A 17,705-nucleotide genomic window follows, 5' to 3' on the forward strand; every position below is an offset into this window, starting at 1 on the left:
TCACCTCCTTATGATTTCAAGGTTGCATTATAGCAATGAACTGATCTCACTACCTCTGAGCTCTCAACCCTCCAATTTACTCTTCATTCTTTCATGACTTTAAGCCTTTTAGAGCATAACTTTAATCATTATCATGCCACAATTAGAAATCTACAATGGCTTCCTAATACCCAATGGGTTAGTTCAAACTCCTTTGCCTGAATGGAATTAAGACCTTCTTTGTTAATTACTGGTTAATCTATTTCTTCTCCTTCAAAATTTTACTTATCCTGATGTTATTTTTTGTATCCTCAAAAAAAAAAAAACCTTTACTATAAAAAATTTCAAACAAATACAAAAGCAAGGAAAACCCTGTAATGCACTTATAAACCTTACCCAGCTTTAAACAATCAAACTGATGGCTAACCTTACCTTATCTGTAACCTCGTATCGTCTACAGAATTATTTTACAGCAAATCCCAGAAATACCAGTTGTACGTATCATATCTGCTGAGTGGAGTTTACCCCCGTTTACCATAAAAATGGGTGAAAGAGGTCTGCCTATAATGGTAGGTGGTTGTGATAAAGACAGACAGCTTTTTTTGGGCAAAAGATGGATAAAGAGCTTAATATAATTCATCGATTGATAGATTTTCTGAGTAATGTTTGGGTTTTACAATTATACACTTATGGCTATTAGAAATGTCTTAAATTTTTTCTAAAGAAAAAAACACTGTAAGCAATTATTATTATTATTAAATTTTATTTATTTGAGAGAGAGAGAGCGCATGAGCAGGGAGGAGGGGTAGAAGGAGAGGGAGAAGCAGGCTCCCCACTGATCAGGGAGCCCAATGTGGGACTTGATCCCAGGACTCTGGGATCACGAACTGAACCGAAGGCAGTCGCTTAACCAACTGAGCCACCCAGGCATCCAGCAATTATTATTTTTTAATGAATTTGTTGATAAAATTTCTTGTATTCTTGGGAATGCAAATTTCTCCATATAGCAAAGCTAAATGCAAGTATATACATGACCCACAGCTGTAACACAGCATTCCTATATATTCTTCTACAAGCCAATAAACAAAAATGGATAAAACATAGAAGAAACACCCCAAAAACAGGTAAAGCGTGATATTCCGTAAACCTGTGTATTGAAGTTAAGGACTGATTACACCACACAAGCAATGGCTCATATCTGAGGTAGTGACCAGCTGTTCTTATTTTCAGCAAGCAGTTTTTCTTTTTCTTTTTTTTAAAGATTTTATTTATTTGAGAGAGACAATAGAGAGAGAGGGAACACAAGCAGGGGGAGAGGGAGAGGGAGAAGCAGGCTCCCCGCTGATCAGGGAGCTCAATGCGGGACTTGATCCCAAGACCCTGGGACCAGGACCTGAGCCGAAGGCAGACGCTTAACGACTGAGCCACCCAGGCGCCCCAAGCAAGCAGCTTCTTAAGAGTACTAGGAGAGGCTGGGGCGCCTGGGTGGCTCAGTCGTTAAGCGTCTGTCTTCGGCTCAGGGCCTGGTCCCAGGGTCCTGGGATCGAGCCCCACATCGGGCTCCCTGCTCTTGGCGGGAAGCCTGCTTCTCCCTCTCCCCCTGCTTGTGTTCCCGCTCTCGCTCTGTCAAATAAATAAATAAAATCTTAAAAAAAAAAAAAAAGTACTAGGAGAGGCTTAGTGATGATACTTAGGGTACTCAACTGAGGAGCACTTTCCTGTCAAAAAATAATTCTGTAGAAAAAAAAAAAATAATTCTGTAGTAATGGTGTCACAGAACAAAAGCATCTGGGATGCATATGGATGATTCCTATTTGAACCACAAAGCAAATCTAAAGGTCCAGTTAGTGGAAAATAAGCCCTAATCTGTCAATGCAAATATATACCACTACACATTCTATTCTCAACCTACTCACCGTAAGCTGTAACAATGGCAATAAAATTAAACTTAAAATAATTTGTAATTTAAAAAGTGACAGTGATGGAAGATGAAGAATAACTCAAAGAAACACTGATATACACTGTTTTGCCTAAGCAAAAAATAAGCCTGCATTTACTCATACAGTAGGTTACTGTGTAAAACGAAATCTTTGAAATAAGTACATTATTTCCCTAGAAGCCCAAGAGAATGAACATCTCTGGACCAAACAGCCAGTGATTTGTTGCGACACAGGAACTTAAAGTTCCCATCATGCAAAAAAAAAAAAGTTCCCATAATGCAAAACAAAAATATTTAACTTCTGGATTGTAAACATTTTCTCTAGAGATCTTAATATGAAAAGTGATTTTAAAACCTTGACACAGATGCTCATCTTTGATCCAATTTCAGTAAACACTTCAGCTGTATTTAGGCCAAAATTCTCATTTGTTAATTAATTCTTATAATAAATTAGCCCCAGGACACTGAAAAAATAGTACTTTTTAGTTAATGAATACAACTGGCACAGTAAGCAGCTTCAAATTCTTATGCAAAATATAATCACCATATACAATGCTAAGTTTTACCAGTCGTTTTATTGTCTCCTTTAATCACCTCCGTTGCTTTTCCTGTCCTATCATAGTTCGACCCTAAGCAAAGCCCAGAATTCTAGCACTGAATAAGAAGAGTAAAACACAAAATATCTTAGGTTCACATGCTATTTTCCCTTTTTGTTAAAATATTTATTTTATAAACTTATTTTTTTCCCAAGTGAAATAATTCTAAATGCTGAACATTACTGTTTTTGAATACTGTATTTCCTTTTCCAGTACTTGGTAACCAATATAAAAACTAAGATTTTTAAAAAAAATCCTAATCCCCAGATTTTGACAAATCTCTTGTAGACCACCACTGGTAACTTCATAGATTAGTGGTTCTCAATCTTTTTGGAAAAAAGGATACTTTTTCAAAAGTGTAAAGATTTGGGGGGATCATGGGAGAAACAGGTGAAGGGGGTTAGAAGTTAGAAATTTCCAGTTACAAAGTAAGTAGGTTACAGGGGTGTAATGTACAGCATGGTGACTACAGTTAACATGTTGTATATTTGAAAATTGCTAGGACAGTAGATTTTAAAAGTTCTCAGCACGAGAAAATACTTTTTTTTGGTAACTATGTAAAGTGACAGATGTTGACTAGACTTACTGTGGTGATCATTTTGCAATGTATGCAAATATCAAATCATTATGTTGTATACCTGAAACTAATACAATGTTATATGTCAAATATATCTCAATTAAAAAAAATTTTTTTTATATGAGGCCTTTAGAGTGGGCCCTAATCCAATACGACTGAAGCCTGAAAGAAGAAATTTGGACACACAAAGAGCCAGCAGGGAGGTGTGTGCACAGAGGGACGACCCTGTGGAAAGGCAGTAGTAGAAGGGTAGCCACCTGTAAGCTATGGAGAGAAAGCTCAGGAGAAACCAACGCTGCCCAACAGCTTGATCTTGGACTTCTAGCGCAGAAATTTTTATCTGTGGATTAGGAAAATACAGAAGAAAAAAAAAAAGGTATGAATTTGGTAATGCATTAGATCCTTTGTAATTGGGGCTCTCACCCCACAAAGTACCAATATCAGTAACAATAATTACAGAGAACTGACAATACTTCTGCACAATACTCTTTCGTTTTATGTCCTTAAAGACCACTGTCTATTTTGCTATGACAGAACTAAACAAATACCCTGGTAAATGTATCAGATGTTCCTTACTAAGGGTAGCCAAAAAAGGGAAATAAGGATCTTTGCCTAAGAAGATGCCCCACTTTGACCAGTTGGGCCAAACCATCATGAACTGCCCCCCCCATTAACCCAATGATGCCTTCACACTCATCTCTAAATTCTTTTTTTTTTTTTTTTAAAGATTTTATTTATTTGACAGAGAGAGACACAGCGAGAGGGAACACAAGCAGGGGGAGTGAGAGAGGGAGAAGCAGGCTTCCCACTGAGCAGGGAGCCCAATGCGGGGCGCAATCCCAGGACCTGAGATCATGACCTGAGCCGAAGGCAGACGCTTAACCACTGAGCAACCCAGGCGCATCTCTAAATTCTAAAACAAAACTGAACAAAACACCAACCAACCAACCAACCAGAAAACAAAACAACAACGAATCATGGCTCTTCAACAAATTTAGGACTTAAGAATCCACTAAGATTCAAGAACGTGTTTTAACTCTTTACCCATCTGTATATAAAAGCAGGAAGGAAACCCACTTGGGTCCAGTATCAATATTCAAAAATTGATCCTGGGGGGGCGGGGCGCCTGGGATGCTCAGCTGGATGAGCATCTGCAGTTGACGGTCTCAGGTCATGATCTCAGGGTTGTGAGATCCAGCCCCACATCAGGCTCTGAGCTGGGTGTGGAGCCTGCTTGGGATTCTCTCAGATCTCCCTCTCCCTCTTCTCTCTCTCAGAAAAAAAAAAAAAAAAAAAAAAGAAGAAGAAGAAGATCCCTGGTATAAACTAGCTTGTTACTGTTTTTCTAGCTGATTTCAAACTTAATACTTCTTAGCTATTATTTGAGCAAACATGAATTCCTACCAATCCTGCTTTGGTGAACTGTTCAAAGGAGACAATACCTGCCTAATTTCTTCTTTCAGGGGACCTGTAATGAATGTTTATCTGGCTATCAGCTTATTTTAATACAAAAACACTAATTTATAAAGCAAAAAAGTTTTAAAAACACATTTGGGTGCTGCTTGTCACCATTCCTTATTCAACTGAAATACAAATTCTTTTAGAAGTCTTGTGACTTCTAGACCTGTTATTAATACCTTCCATTGATTTCCTTTTAAAAAAGTCTTTTTGGGGCTCCTGGGTGGCTCATTTGGTTGAGTGTCTGCCTTCAGCTGGGCTCATGATCCTGAGGTCCCTGCTCAGCAGGGAGCCTGCTTCTCCCCCTCCCTGCAGCTCCCCTTGTTTATCTGCACTCTCTCTCTCTGGCAAATGAATAAAATCTTTAAAGAAAAAAAAACTCTTTTCTTTTGGAAAAAACTGAGTTTACCAAGCACAACTGAGTGTGCATCTATGCCAAGATGATACAAGTAAAACTAAGGTTTTAATCTCTTAGTAGCAAAATTATGAATTCATATTCTTTTTTTTTTTTTTTTTTAAAGATTTGACAGAGACATAGCGAGAGAGGGAACACAAGCAGGGGGTTGGGAGAGGGAGAAGCAGGCTTCCCGCCCAGCAGGGCGCCCAATGTGGGGCTCTATCCCAGTACCCTGAGATCATGACCTGAGCCAAAGGCAGATGCTTAATGACTGAGCCACCCAGGCGTCCCTCACAGATTATTTCTTTATAAGAAAACCAGCACATTCATAGGTGGGCTTTGTGGTGGTCTGCTGTTTGGGCCAGTAGATCAAAGGGGGGGGGGCAACCTTTTCAGGCTGAAGAAGAACAAAATAAGTCTCCTATCTTTCTCTCTTAGGAACCAAATGCTAGGGTATCTGTAGTTCTTAATCTTTTCTTTGGAAGACAGATGACCAATTTTGTGAAAATCTGATTAAGACTATGAACCTTTTCCTTAGAAAAATGAAACTTGAGGTCAAAATTCTAGGGATTCATAGGCCTCTGGCTCTATACACTTTCCTGAACTGCAGCCACTTTAATAAAGAAAGCCTATAACTGACTGAATGGCAAGCTGTGGGTGACTGAAAGAGGCCTATTAATTTTTTTTTTAATATCAAGGAAGCCAGAACTTATAATCACTGTCGTAAGGGATAGCCAGTTAAAACCCATCCATTTCCTTTCTCTATCCAGATCCAGGAGCCCCATCCAATTCTGGCAGAGGATCCTAAAGAAAAAAAGATCAAAACTACAGAAAAGTAGCAATACCCAATGTTCAGAGGAAAGGGCAGATTATACTAGTGGAGACAGAAGGCTCCTTAAGTAAAATAGGTAATATAGTATAACGAAAAGATCTTGGAATCATGAGGACTTGACTCATCCTGTTACTGGCTGTGTGATCACTCTGATTCAATTCGTTCATTGTAAATGACTCCATTGCACTATTTTGAGAATTAAGTGAGATGGCATTCATTAGAGAACCTAGCAAGATACCCGGCACATTGTAGGTACCTACCACTTTTGATATGTAGGGTTACACTATTAAAGAAGTAAACAGGAGCCATTTTGTGGCTCCCAAGGCCACGACAGTATAAAATGATAGAGAGGAAGCCACAGTTTGAGTCTTATTAGTAACTTGCCAAGTCCACCAACAGTAAGATTTGCTAATAGTCACTGAGTAAACTCAAAATATCCCATCAGTTTTCTTAGAGAAAGCGTGACTGTTTTTTTTTTTTTTTAAGCAGGCTCCATGCCCAGTGTGGAGACCAACACGAGGCGTGAACTCACGACCCTGAGATCGAGACCTAAACTAAGAGTCGGACGCTTAACCAACCGAGCCACCCAAGCGCCCAGAGAAATCTTGACTCTTTGACATTAACCTAATATACACAGGGTATCTTTTCAGAAATTCAACCATCTCATAAAATGAAATCTATTGTATACTGAATATACTGTTAATTTACCCAATTGTTCCCTCAATCTTCCTCTCGGGAATGATTTCCAGAATCTGTAGACTTCTTTAAAACATATTATATCCTTTTAGTACAAAGTCATTATATGTCTACGTAACTATTCTATTCTTCTGTTGACTGGAAATATCATGTGATAGTCACAAGAGGAATGGGGCTCAGAGGGCTAGTAATACTACTGGGGAGAGATGAAACATCTGAGTGTGTTTACTAAGTCAGCTTTACCAAGGCCCACAACCAAGTCTACAGATACTTTTATTTTAAACTGTAAAAGATTTTATTGTGAAAAATTTCGAACAAGTATAAAAGTAAAGTTTTATAAATAACATCCTTTCTTCATCACTGTTTCAATAATTACCAACTCTTAATCTTGTTTCATCTATTACCTCTCCTCCATTCTAAAGCAAACACCAGCAATGTATCATTTCATCTATATTTCAGCATGTATCTCTGAAAGGTAGATTCTTTTAAAAAAGAAAACGTGTGCATTTTAGTTCCTGTTTTGTTTTCGGGGGGAAGGAAGAAAATAACTTTAGCCCATCATTTTGTCCTTTCCTAGAACTCCCATTCCTCTTTCTATCTTAAAATATTGTCAGCCAATCTGAATTCATTTTGGCACTCCTCAATCACTCTAATCCTGAAATATTTAAAAAACACTTTTTGGTGTTTTTTGAAAGGAACACTTTCAAACTCATTTGCGAGGCTAGCATTACCCTGATACCAAAGCAAGACCACCACAAGCCAATATCCCTGATGAACACAGATGCAAAATCCTCAACAGAATATTCACAAACTGAATTCAACAATACATTAAAGGATTATACACCATGATTAAGATTTATTTCTGGGATACAAGGATGGTTCAACTATCCAAATCAATAAATGTGATACACCACATCAACAAAGTGAAGAATAAAAATAATATGATCATTTCTATAGATGCACTTGACAAAATTTAATATCCTTTCATGATAAAAAGAACTCTCAACAAATTAGGTGCAGATGAAATGTACCTCAACATAATGAAGGCCATACAGGACAAGCCTGCAGCTAACATCATAGTCAACAGTGAAAAGCTGAAAGCTTTTCCTTTAAGATCAGGAACAAGACAAAGATGTCTACCTCTTGTCACTTTTATTTAAAATAGCACTGGGAAGTCCTAACCAGAGTAATTAGACAAGAAAAAGAAATAAAAGGCATCCAAATAAAAAAAGAAGTAAAATTGTCTGTTTGCAGATGACATGGTATCCTATCTAGAAAACCCTTAAGATTCCACCAAAAAGCTGTTAATAAATAAATAACAGCTGTAAACGTATAAACAAGCTGCAGGATACAAAATCAGTACAAAGATCAGTTGTTCTATGCACTAACAAACTACAGGAAAGAGAAACTAGGAAAACAATCCCAATTGCAATAGCATCAAATTAATTAATTAATTTAGCAATAAATTTAACCACCGAAGTAAAAGATCTGTATAATGAAAACTATAAAACATTGATAAAAGAAATTGAAGACACAAATGAATGGAAAAATAGTCCATGCTCATAGATTGGAAGAATCAATACTTTTAAAATGTCCATACTATCCAAAGTGATCTACAGATTCAATGCAATACCCTTCAAAATTCCAATGGCATTTTTCACAGTAATAGAAAAAAAAAATCCCGAAATTCCTTCTGTGGAACCACTAAAGGCTCTGAATAGCCAAAACAGTCTTGAAAAAGAACAACAAAGCTGGAGGCAGCATAATTCTGGACTTGAAACTCTATGACAAAGTTGTAGTTATCAAAAAGTACGGTATTGGCATAAAAGCAGACACATTCATCAATGGAACAGAAATGAGAGCCCAGAAATAAGTCCATATATATATAGGCAACTAATTTTCAGCAAAGGCACCGAGAATATACAATGGAGAAAGGACAGTTTCTTCAATAAGTGGCGCTGGGAAAACTGAAAATCCATATGCAAAAGAATGAAACTAGACCCCTATCCTATACCATACAAAGAAATCAACTCAAAATGCATTAAACTTGAATCTAAGATCTAAAACTGTATAACTCCTAGAAGAAAACATAGAGTGCAGGATTCTTGTCATTGATCTCGTCAATGATTTTGGGATTCAACACTGAAAACAAGGGCAACAAAATAAAAAATAAACAAGTAGGATTACATCAAACTAAAACCTTCTGCATGGAAAAGGAAACCATCAACAAAATAAGAAGGCAACCTATGGAATGAGAGAAAATATTTGCAAACCACATATCTGATAAGGGGTTGGTAACAAAAATACGTAAGAAACTCACACAACTCCCCCTGCCCAAAATCTTTACAACTCAATAGCACAAAAAAACCAACCATCAACTAAACCCAATTAAAAAATGGGCAAAGGACCTGAATAGACATTTTCCCAAATACGACCTAAAAATGGCCAACAGCTCCTTGAAAAGGTGCTCAACATCACTTATCATCAAGGAAATGCAATTCAAAACCATGAGATATCACCTCACACCTTTTAGGATGGCTATTATCAAACAAGAGATAACAAAAGCTGGTGAGGATGCAGGAAAAAAGGAACCGTTGTACACTGTTGGTGGGAATGTAAGCTGGTACAGTCATTATGGAAAATAGTATGGAGGTTCCCCAAGAAATTAAAAATAGAACTACCATATGATCCAGCAATCCCATTTCTGGGAATACAGCCAAAGGAAACAAAATCACTATCTTGAAGAGATACCTGTGCTCCCATGTTCACAGCAGCATTATTCACAAAAGCCATGGTATGGAAAAAACCTAAGGGTCTGTCAAAGGATGAATGAATTAAAAAATATGATACTTATCTATTTACTACAGTGGAATATTACTCAGCCATAAAAAAGAAGGAAATCCTGTTATTTGTGACGACATGAATAAACCCGGGGAGCATTATGCTTCGTGAAATAAGCCAGACAGAGAAAGAAATATACTGCATAGCATCACTTACATGTGGATTTGTTAAAAAAAAAAAGAAAAAAAGAAGAAGAAATTGAACTCATTGAATCAGAGTAGAATGGTGGGTGTCAGACTGGGGTGTAGGAGAAATGGGGAGAGATTGGTAAAAGGGTACAAACTTCCAGTTATAGAGATGAATAAGGTCTGAGGATCTAATATAGATATTAGATAATGTATTCAAACAGTGACCATAGTTGACAGTACTATATTGCAAAGTTGAAATTTGCTAAGAGATCAAAACTTAAAGTTTCTCACCATCCCCCAAAAAGCGGGGGTACATATGTGAGGGATCAATGTGTTAATTAACTCAACTGTTGGAATCCTCTCACAATGTAGAATTATGTGTATCAAATCATCATGTTGTATACAATATAGTACAATTTTATTTGTTGATTATATCTCAATAAAGATTAAAAACACAACATACACAATCCTAAACAGCAGAATTTATGAGCAATCTGCTGGTACACAGCTTTATCTGAAAACGTAAGATGTATCTTGAAATTCTAAAGGTAAAAAATTCCTTTAATTCTGGTCAGCATATGTGCCACTAAAGCCACTTCAAACAAAACAGTATCTACTAATGTCTGAAAAGGACCTTGGATCCTGAAAACCTTTGTTTCTTTAGAGCTCCCTTTTCTAGCATAAATTTCTTTATGTGATATTTATATTATAAATACCAGTACGTTTGTCAAGTCAGAAGCCTCAAACAAATTTCAGCTGCACACCAATTATTCCTTTGCTAACCAGTTAATTCTTTGCATATAACCAATGGAATCATGAAAATTAGGTGCTCTATTACAGCATGAAAGCATTGCTTATCCCAAGGTGAAGATAAAGTTTACAGAATCGATCAAATATTCGTAACAATAACAACTCCCAAAGTAAAAGCTAACATTTATTGGATGCTTATTTTATACAAACCACGGTTTCTTCAATCACTTTACATGCATTAGCTCATGAAATGCCCACAACAACTTTATGAGTAATGTACTACTCCTATTTAGCTAGAGAAACTCACGAAGTTAAGAATCTTGTCCAAGGCTAAAAGCAAGAAACAGCAAAGTTAAGAATCTTGTCCAAGGCTAAAAGCAAGAAAACAGCAAACCAGATTCTGAACCTTGGTCTATCCAATTTTAGAACCTTCATACTTTTAATCACTATTGCTTTACCATTTGACATATCCTGATTTAGTATTTTTTAGCCTATAAGTATATTATAATGTGACACACATTGCTGAAATATGATAATGTTACTTCTTTTAGGTATTATAGTTCAAAAGGATAAACTAGAGTTCACATTCAACAGGTTTATGATTTTAAAAGATTTAATATTTAAGACTTATAAAATCAAATAATTTGAATTTTAAATGACAACGTTGAAGAGTGGATAACATCCTTTCTAAGATACTATATATTTTTAGGTCTAAGAGGGAACCATTCAAAGAATGTTAATTGATCAGCTTTCTACTACAAGTAGCACCAGTGTCCCAAGTGGTACCCAGGTTTAAGTACTCGAAATCATCAGAGACAAATGGAAAATGATCTAGCATTTCAAGAGAGATCATTTTTACTAGAGAAAGGAAGTTTCTTATCTTGAATTATATATATTAAGGCAAGAAATTCTGGTTCCTAGAAGAACAGAAAAGTCCACGATCCTCCTCCATGGACTAAAAATAATTATTAGTTACTGAAAAATCTAGAAGCATATAGGTTTAGTAAATTGATTTTTGTGTTATAATAGAAATACTATGACAAAATCACTTTAAATATTCACGATGAATCTGTCAAGTCTTACATATAGGGACAGGAAGAGAACAGGGTGGAAAAGACTGTAAGCCAGATTTCCCTGACTACATGCAGATTTGTACACTTCACTTAGTAATGCTATTTTACGTAATAATAAAACAAAAGTAATCCCTGAAAAATCTGAGATTTAGTTGAAACAAACTAACCACACTGTGTATCAAGTTGGTGGCATAGCCACCTAGAAAAAAATTATTCCAAGTGACTTTAAAACATTTGATGGTATATCCTTAGAGGGATATATCCTTAAAAAAAAAAAAACGGTATATATAAACAAACTCACTTTCTAGTGATCATATTGTTTGAGTGTTCTAAAACTGTTTTGTGTGCAATGTGGGACAAAGCAAAGAGTAATGGCACTGGTGTTAGTGGAAACTGGGATTTGGGGAATGGGGAAAAGAAGTTAGACTTATATAAAAAATTATGTAGTATTGAATTCCAAATAAAAGTTACCAAATACCAACAACTGGTCCTGTTCATTGAAAAGATCTAGAAACAAGGACCAACCCAAGAGCAATGAACACTCCTAGCACCCACACTGTGGTCTCTAGGTACCATTCCCCCCAAAAGAAACCAGTGTGTTGCAGAAATGAGTAATTCCAGGTTTGGGCAGGAAATGTACAAAATGATCCTGGAACATCCTGTCATACTAGAAGGGAACCAATCACAAAAATAAGCCAGGAAACAATTGAGAATGAGTAAAAAGGGCTTAAAAGACAACAGCCAAATGTGGGACAATTTGAATGTCAAAAATAATAACTGCAAACAAAACAAAACAGTATCTACTAATACTGTTTAGTATTAGTTTGATACTGACACATATCAAACATATTTCAGACCATAAGTACACAATAATAACACTTCACTGATCACCTATGGAGGCTGCTAGGTTACCAACCCATTATTTTGAAAACTGTTAAGGGGGAAAAAACAAACACTGATCTTGCCTTTTGCATTCAAAATGTACCACAGGATAACCAAATATACAAGAGGGAGTACTAGAGAAAATAAATGAGGTAGTGATAAAATATCAGCACTTTGCAACCATAAAGGAAATAATGGATCTAGGCCCATTGTTCTCAATGTGTGGTTTGAGAACTGCTGAAGTTCCTAAGATTCTTTCAGGGGTATGTGCAGTCTTTGTCTTTTCAATTACTTATCAATGTGAGGCCAGCTTTTCTTCAGTCTTCAACCAAAACAACTTATCACAACAAATTAAATGCAGAAGCAGCTGTGAGAAAGCAGCTGTCTTCTATTAAGTCAGAAACTGAAGAGATTTGCAAAGATGTAAAACAATGCCACTTTTAAAAAATTTTGGAAATATATTCTTTTTTTGTTTTTTTCATAAAAGTAATGTCATTTATTTTAGCGGGATTTGTTACCATTATTTTAAAATTAGTTGATAATTAAAAATTTTTCTGTTTCAATTTCTAATCTGGTAAATCTCGATATAATCCTTGAATCTCTTTGGGGCTTTCAGTATTTAGGAGCATAAAGTTTAAGAATGGCTGAACCACGTGATGAATACCAACAGTAGCTTAACATCACATAGGTAGATATTATGTAACTTTTTTAAAAAAAGATTTATTTGAGAGAGAAAGAGCAAAGAGACTGCCAGAGGGAGAATTTGAGAGCGAGCGCACTTGAGCAGGAAGAGAGAAGAGAGAATCCTCGAGCTGACTCCCTGCTGAGCTCAGAGCCCCATGCACCCGGCTCAATCCCAGGACACTGAGAGATCATGACCTGAGCCCAAATCAAGAGCTGACACTTAACTGAGCCACCCAGGTGTACCTATGTTATGTAACTCCTAATGGAAGTACACAGTACTATTATAAAGTATACTTGCAATCCATCTAATAACTAATTTACATGAAATATGGACGGGGTGGTCATCTAATAGAACATGTTAAATGACACCATGGAGATGCAACCTCCAACATCCAAAGAGTAGGAACTCTTTACACAATGGTAAATTTAACAAATATATTACATATAAAAAAGAAAGAGAATCTATGAACTAGAAAGACAAATTTATCAAACCAATGCAATGTACAGACCTTATCCCTATCAAATGGAATGATTTATTTTTTTAAAAGATTTATTTATTCATTTGAGGGGCACCTGGGTGGCTCAGTCATTAAGCATCTGCCTTTGGCTCAGATCATGATCCCAGGGTCCTGGGATCGAGCCCCGCATCGGGATCCCTGCTCCGCAGGAAGCCTGCTTCTCCCTCTCCCCCTGCTTGTGTTCCCTCTCTTGCTGTTTCTCTGTCAAATAAATAAAAATTTAAAAATCTTTAAAAAAAAAGATTTATTTATTCATTTGAGAGGGGGGAGCCTACACGCTGGGGGGGGGGGGCAGAGGGAGAGCAGACTCCCCACCAAGCAGGGAGCCCAATGTGGGGCTTGATCCCAGGACCGTGAGATCACGACCTGAGCCGAAGGCAGATGCTTAACCGATTGAGCCACCCAGACACCCCCAAATGGAATGGTTTAAATAAAAGCCAAAAGGAATCCATTTTTCTTTTCCCTCTATTTTATTGTATTTGTAATTATCAAATCTGTATATATCCCCTCTCTCACCAACAACTAAAAGGAAAAGAAAGGTGTTCCAAGAACTGCTCAGGTGGAAACAGGGGTTCAGACAGGCCAACAGATAAATGCTAGCAGAGAGGAGAATCAAAGAGCTATATAAAAGAAAATTGGGTTGGGCGCCTGGGTGGCTCAGTTGGTTAAGCGACTGCCTTCGGCTCAGGTCATGATCCTGGAGTCCCGGGATGGAGTCCCGCATCGGGCTCCCTGCTCAGCAGGGAGTCTGCTTCTCCCTCTGACCCTCCTCCCTCTCATGCTCTCTGTCTCTCATTCTCTCTCTCGCAAATAAATAAAAATCTTAAAAAAAAAATTAAAAAAAAAAAAAAGAAAAAAGAAAATTGGGTTGCTATGTAGTCAAGAAAAGTTCCACAATCCTCTATAATTAGGGCAAGCATATAATTTATGGTCCAAACTAGGACATTTTTGAGAGTGAAAGGGGGGCTATTACTAATTATGTGGTAGGCGTAAACCAGGACTGTGAAGGGAAATTGAGACATACACTCTATCTATAAAAGTTTAAATTTATTTTTTTACTGTTTTCACAAAAGATATTCAACTCAGTCCTCTGAGTAATGATTTTCCAAAGAAACACATTCCTAATATTATAAAGTTTAGAAAAACTAAAGTAGTCTATAAAATTTTTTTCCCTCTTTCTTACCTGGCACATAGTTAATTCATAAAGTGGGATGTCTGTGTCTCTTCTTGTTGCTCAGTTTATTCTACAAGCTTCAAGCCATTCCTTTTCATATCAACTATCCATGACAAACTATGGAGGGAAAAGTTACACTTACTCAAGAGCTTTGCTTCTCTTAAAATACAGGTCTTCCCATGGGCCTCCACATGGCCGGCTAAGACTTCTACTCAGTTGATGAACAGATACCTTATTCCCAGTAACACTTCAAATCTTAGTGACCTAGGAGTTAAGTTAGGAAGAGGTAAAAACATCTGGGTCAGGTCAACCAGCCGAGGCTCCAAAGTAAGAGCCTTGGGGTTGGCATTATTACCTACTTGTTTTGTTCTAAGTAGTTTGGCTACGGTAAATTCAAAGCTCCATAAGTGATGCTAGCCTAATTTTGTTTTGGGGATTTTTAGTAAATATCTGGTTTTACTATTGCTTATATAATGAGCCACCAATAATATGACTACCCATTTAACCTGTATTTTATGCCATTCATAGGTTTTCAAATATTGGGTAAACTTTTTCAATAAAAATAGCCTAAATATGAAAATATGTAACAATATGAAACAATTTTAGTCTCATTCTAAAACATGCACTAACACCGTGTCAACCTACCCTTATTTTGTTCTATTACTAGGCTATGACATTAAAGTTCTAATTGCCATAAATAAAACTAAGTATGTCCGGCGAGAACAAAAATAATTAAAAAGAGACTTCAAAAATTTGGACTTGCTTCTACATTTTCCTCAGACCTTCCTGTTATTTATTTGTCATTTCACTTAATAGTTTTCAGGCTGTGGGCATAAAGACATTTAATTTGTATGGCCACAGTAATTTGCACCACAGAAACTGAGAAAATAAAAATGTATGCATTCATACAACAATCTAATGCTACATTCGGCATGCAATCAATCATACTGCCCTGAAAGCCCTTTTTTCTTTGTTCTATTTTAGGAAATTAAACTCTTTTGTCTTTAGAACTAAAATAAAGTTTTAAAAAGTGCCCTTTAGATTCTAACCCAAACTTTATCATAATAAACATTTATTTTTTAAGTAACCTCTTCCTTTCTGTCTGGTTTCTCATACAAAACAAGTCAACTCTCAACAGCCTAAGGAAAATGTAACATAAATGCAGAGGCAGTCTAATTGCCAACAGGTCCTTCCATTTAAAACCTTCCTTGGATACTGGGAATGCCCTAACAGTTGCTTATTAACTAGAAATCATCCTCCTTCACAAAGATGTGAGAGTACAAATTGTATGTGTTGTGGCATGCACTGAGGTTGGCAGAAAGAAATAGAATTTTCCAACATAGGCCAAAGATTGTAAGAGGGCAGGAATAAAAAACCATGGAGACCAGAGGGGGGAGGGGGAACACGACCACAACAACCTCCTACAAAATGACAAACAATGGGTGCAAATATCAAACAATGAGATCCATATGGACATATGTTAAAATTAACATGTTAACATTACAAAATATGCTAACATGATACGAGAACATCCTAACCAGATCATAATTTCTAAGAGTTATGAAATAATCCCTTACTATACTCAGCAGTACACACAACTTATTAGATTACTGGGTTTTATTTGACTCTTCATATTTCAGGAGTGGGGAGAAGAAAACAGCATCAGAAGACAATATAAATGATAAAAATAAAATTTCTTGTTTGGGGTGGTGATATGGGAAAGAGAAGACTTGAAGAAAATAAATTATGCAGCTTGAAGAAAGAACCTGAAGGATGAAAAATTTGTATGCAAACAATTAATTTCACCTCCACTAAGGTAAAGAGACAAACATATATAAAGGTTTAACTTTTTAACCTTATTTTAGTCATAGGTCTATGTTAACACAAATAAGTAATTCCCAATAAAACTGCAAACATTATCCACAGAAGAGATTTCTCCCTTTCTTCAAGTTAATACTTGAGGTGGCATCTGGTGGTAATAATGATTGTGTGAACAGCCAATGAAAATTAAGTATGCTTAAAAACATTTTTTTTTCCCCTGTAAGGCTAAGAATCTGAAATGGTTTATTAAGTGGAAGATACCGAAGTTATAAAATCTCTTTCACTACTGACTTAAAGACAAATTAACTTTGTATTTAAATACATATAAACAAAGCCACAACCTAACCATAATAAAAAATCCTATGAGCCCATACAATTTTCCCTCTTTGTCCTAGTTTCTTTTTTGCTGGGGAGAGCCGTTGTGGGATAATAATAGCAGGAAATAAGGTGGAGCAGCTGCACAGGCAAGATGAGGTACAGTGCTGTGTTTCACCTCCATTCCCGTCTACTGCTGGTGAGGTCTCACTGGAACTCAAATTAGCTGTTTCGGGAACCAAAGCAGTTATCAAAACCTCTGGGATCAAAATTTGCCCCTCCCCCCATCCCAAACCTTTTAGGGCCTCTGGCAAGATTCAGGTAATAGTAGCAGAAGAACCCAAGATGAAGAGATTTCTAGTTATTTGGGAAGAGGAGTGTGTGTGTACATGCACATGTGTGTGAAAGGATGTTTACTCTAATGCTAGCAATGTTGTGCATGTAGAGAAAACGATGTGGAATGGAGGCCAGGTTTTGAACTAGATGGCTTCTATTTTAGTGCCACAAATCTATGGAAATAATCCACGTGAGCGAATTATAAAGAGAAGAAATGAGTACCCTAAATTTTTATGGTAATATAAAATATAGCTCACTGAACTTCATGTTGTTGCTATTTCACTAATAAAAAAACCTTCTAACTAATGGCAATAATAATTAGTCTCTCAAATTTCCCTTTTCAGGTCAAAACATTATATCATTACTGCAAAAACCATTACACATAACAATATAATGATAAGTGGGTAATACATGTATCTTTCTTTTACAGAGGGAAATGACACAAAACGATCAGGTTTGCTTAATATTAGAATGTGCATTAAAGACCATTTTTTCTAGTTATTCTATTAAGTTAAAACATCTCTTCTTTGCTAAGAGTCACAAGGTCCAAAACCATGAGCAAAAGTTAGCATTCCAGTTCCCTTTACCATCTCCTGCACAGTTTGGATAGAAGGCAAAGCTTTAACATTGTAATACAGGTGGTACCTCAATGCAAGTTAACAGATATACTCTTGGAAAACTGAGTTCAAACCAATTATCTCCAAAAATC

The 17,705-nt window shown here is 36.5% G+C and overlaps 1 protein-coding gene across 20 annotated transcripts in view; it reads right to left on the bottom strand.

The window, feature by feature from the left end:
* SETD5 (SET domain containing 5) overlaps positions 1-17,705 on the bottom strand; it is a 103,033-nt gene that overhangs the window by 78,349 nt on the left and 6,979 nt on the right. Inside the window, exon 2 of one of the 20 annotated variants that reach the window (XM_064593006.1) lies at positions 3,349-3,431. The exons of 18 other annotated variants lie outside the window; for them this stretch is intronic. The gene's annotated coding sequence lies outside the window, so the exon portion shown is untranslated. Of the gene's footprint in view, positions 1-3,348; positions 3,432-14,533; positions 14,642-17,705 lie in introns of all 20 variants that reach the window. One more of the 20 variants, XM_064593012.1, reaches the window with a different exon arrangement.

The sequence above is a fragment of the Mirounga angustirostris genome, unplaced genomic scaffold, assembly GCF_029215605.1.
Source record: "Mirounga angustirostris isolate CCGP_5_RB_7025 unplaced genomic scaffold, mMirAng1.0.hap1 SCAF_1, whole genome shotgun sequence".
Lineage (NCBI taxonomy): Eukaryota > Metazoa > Chordata > Mammalia > Carnivora > Phocidae > Mirounga > Mirounga angustirostris.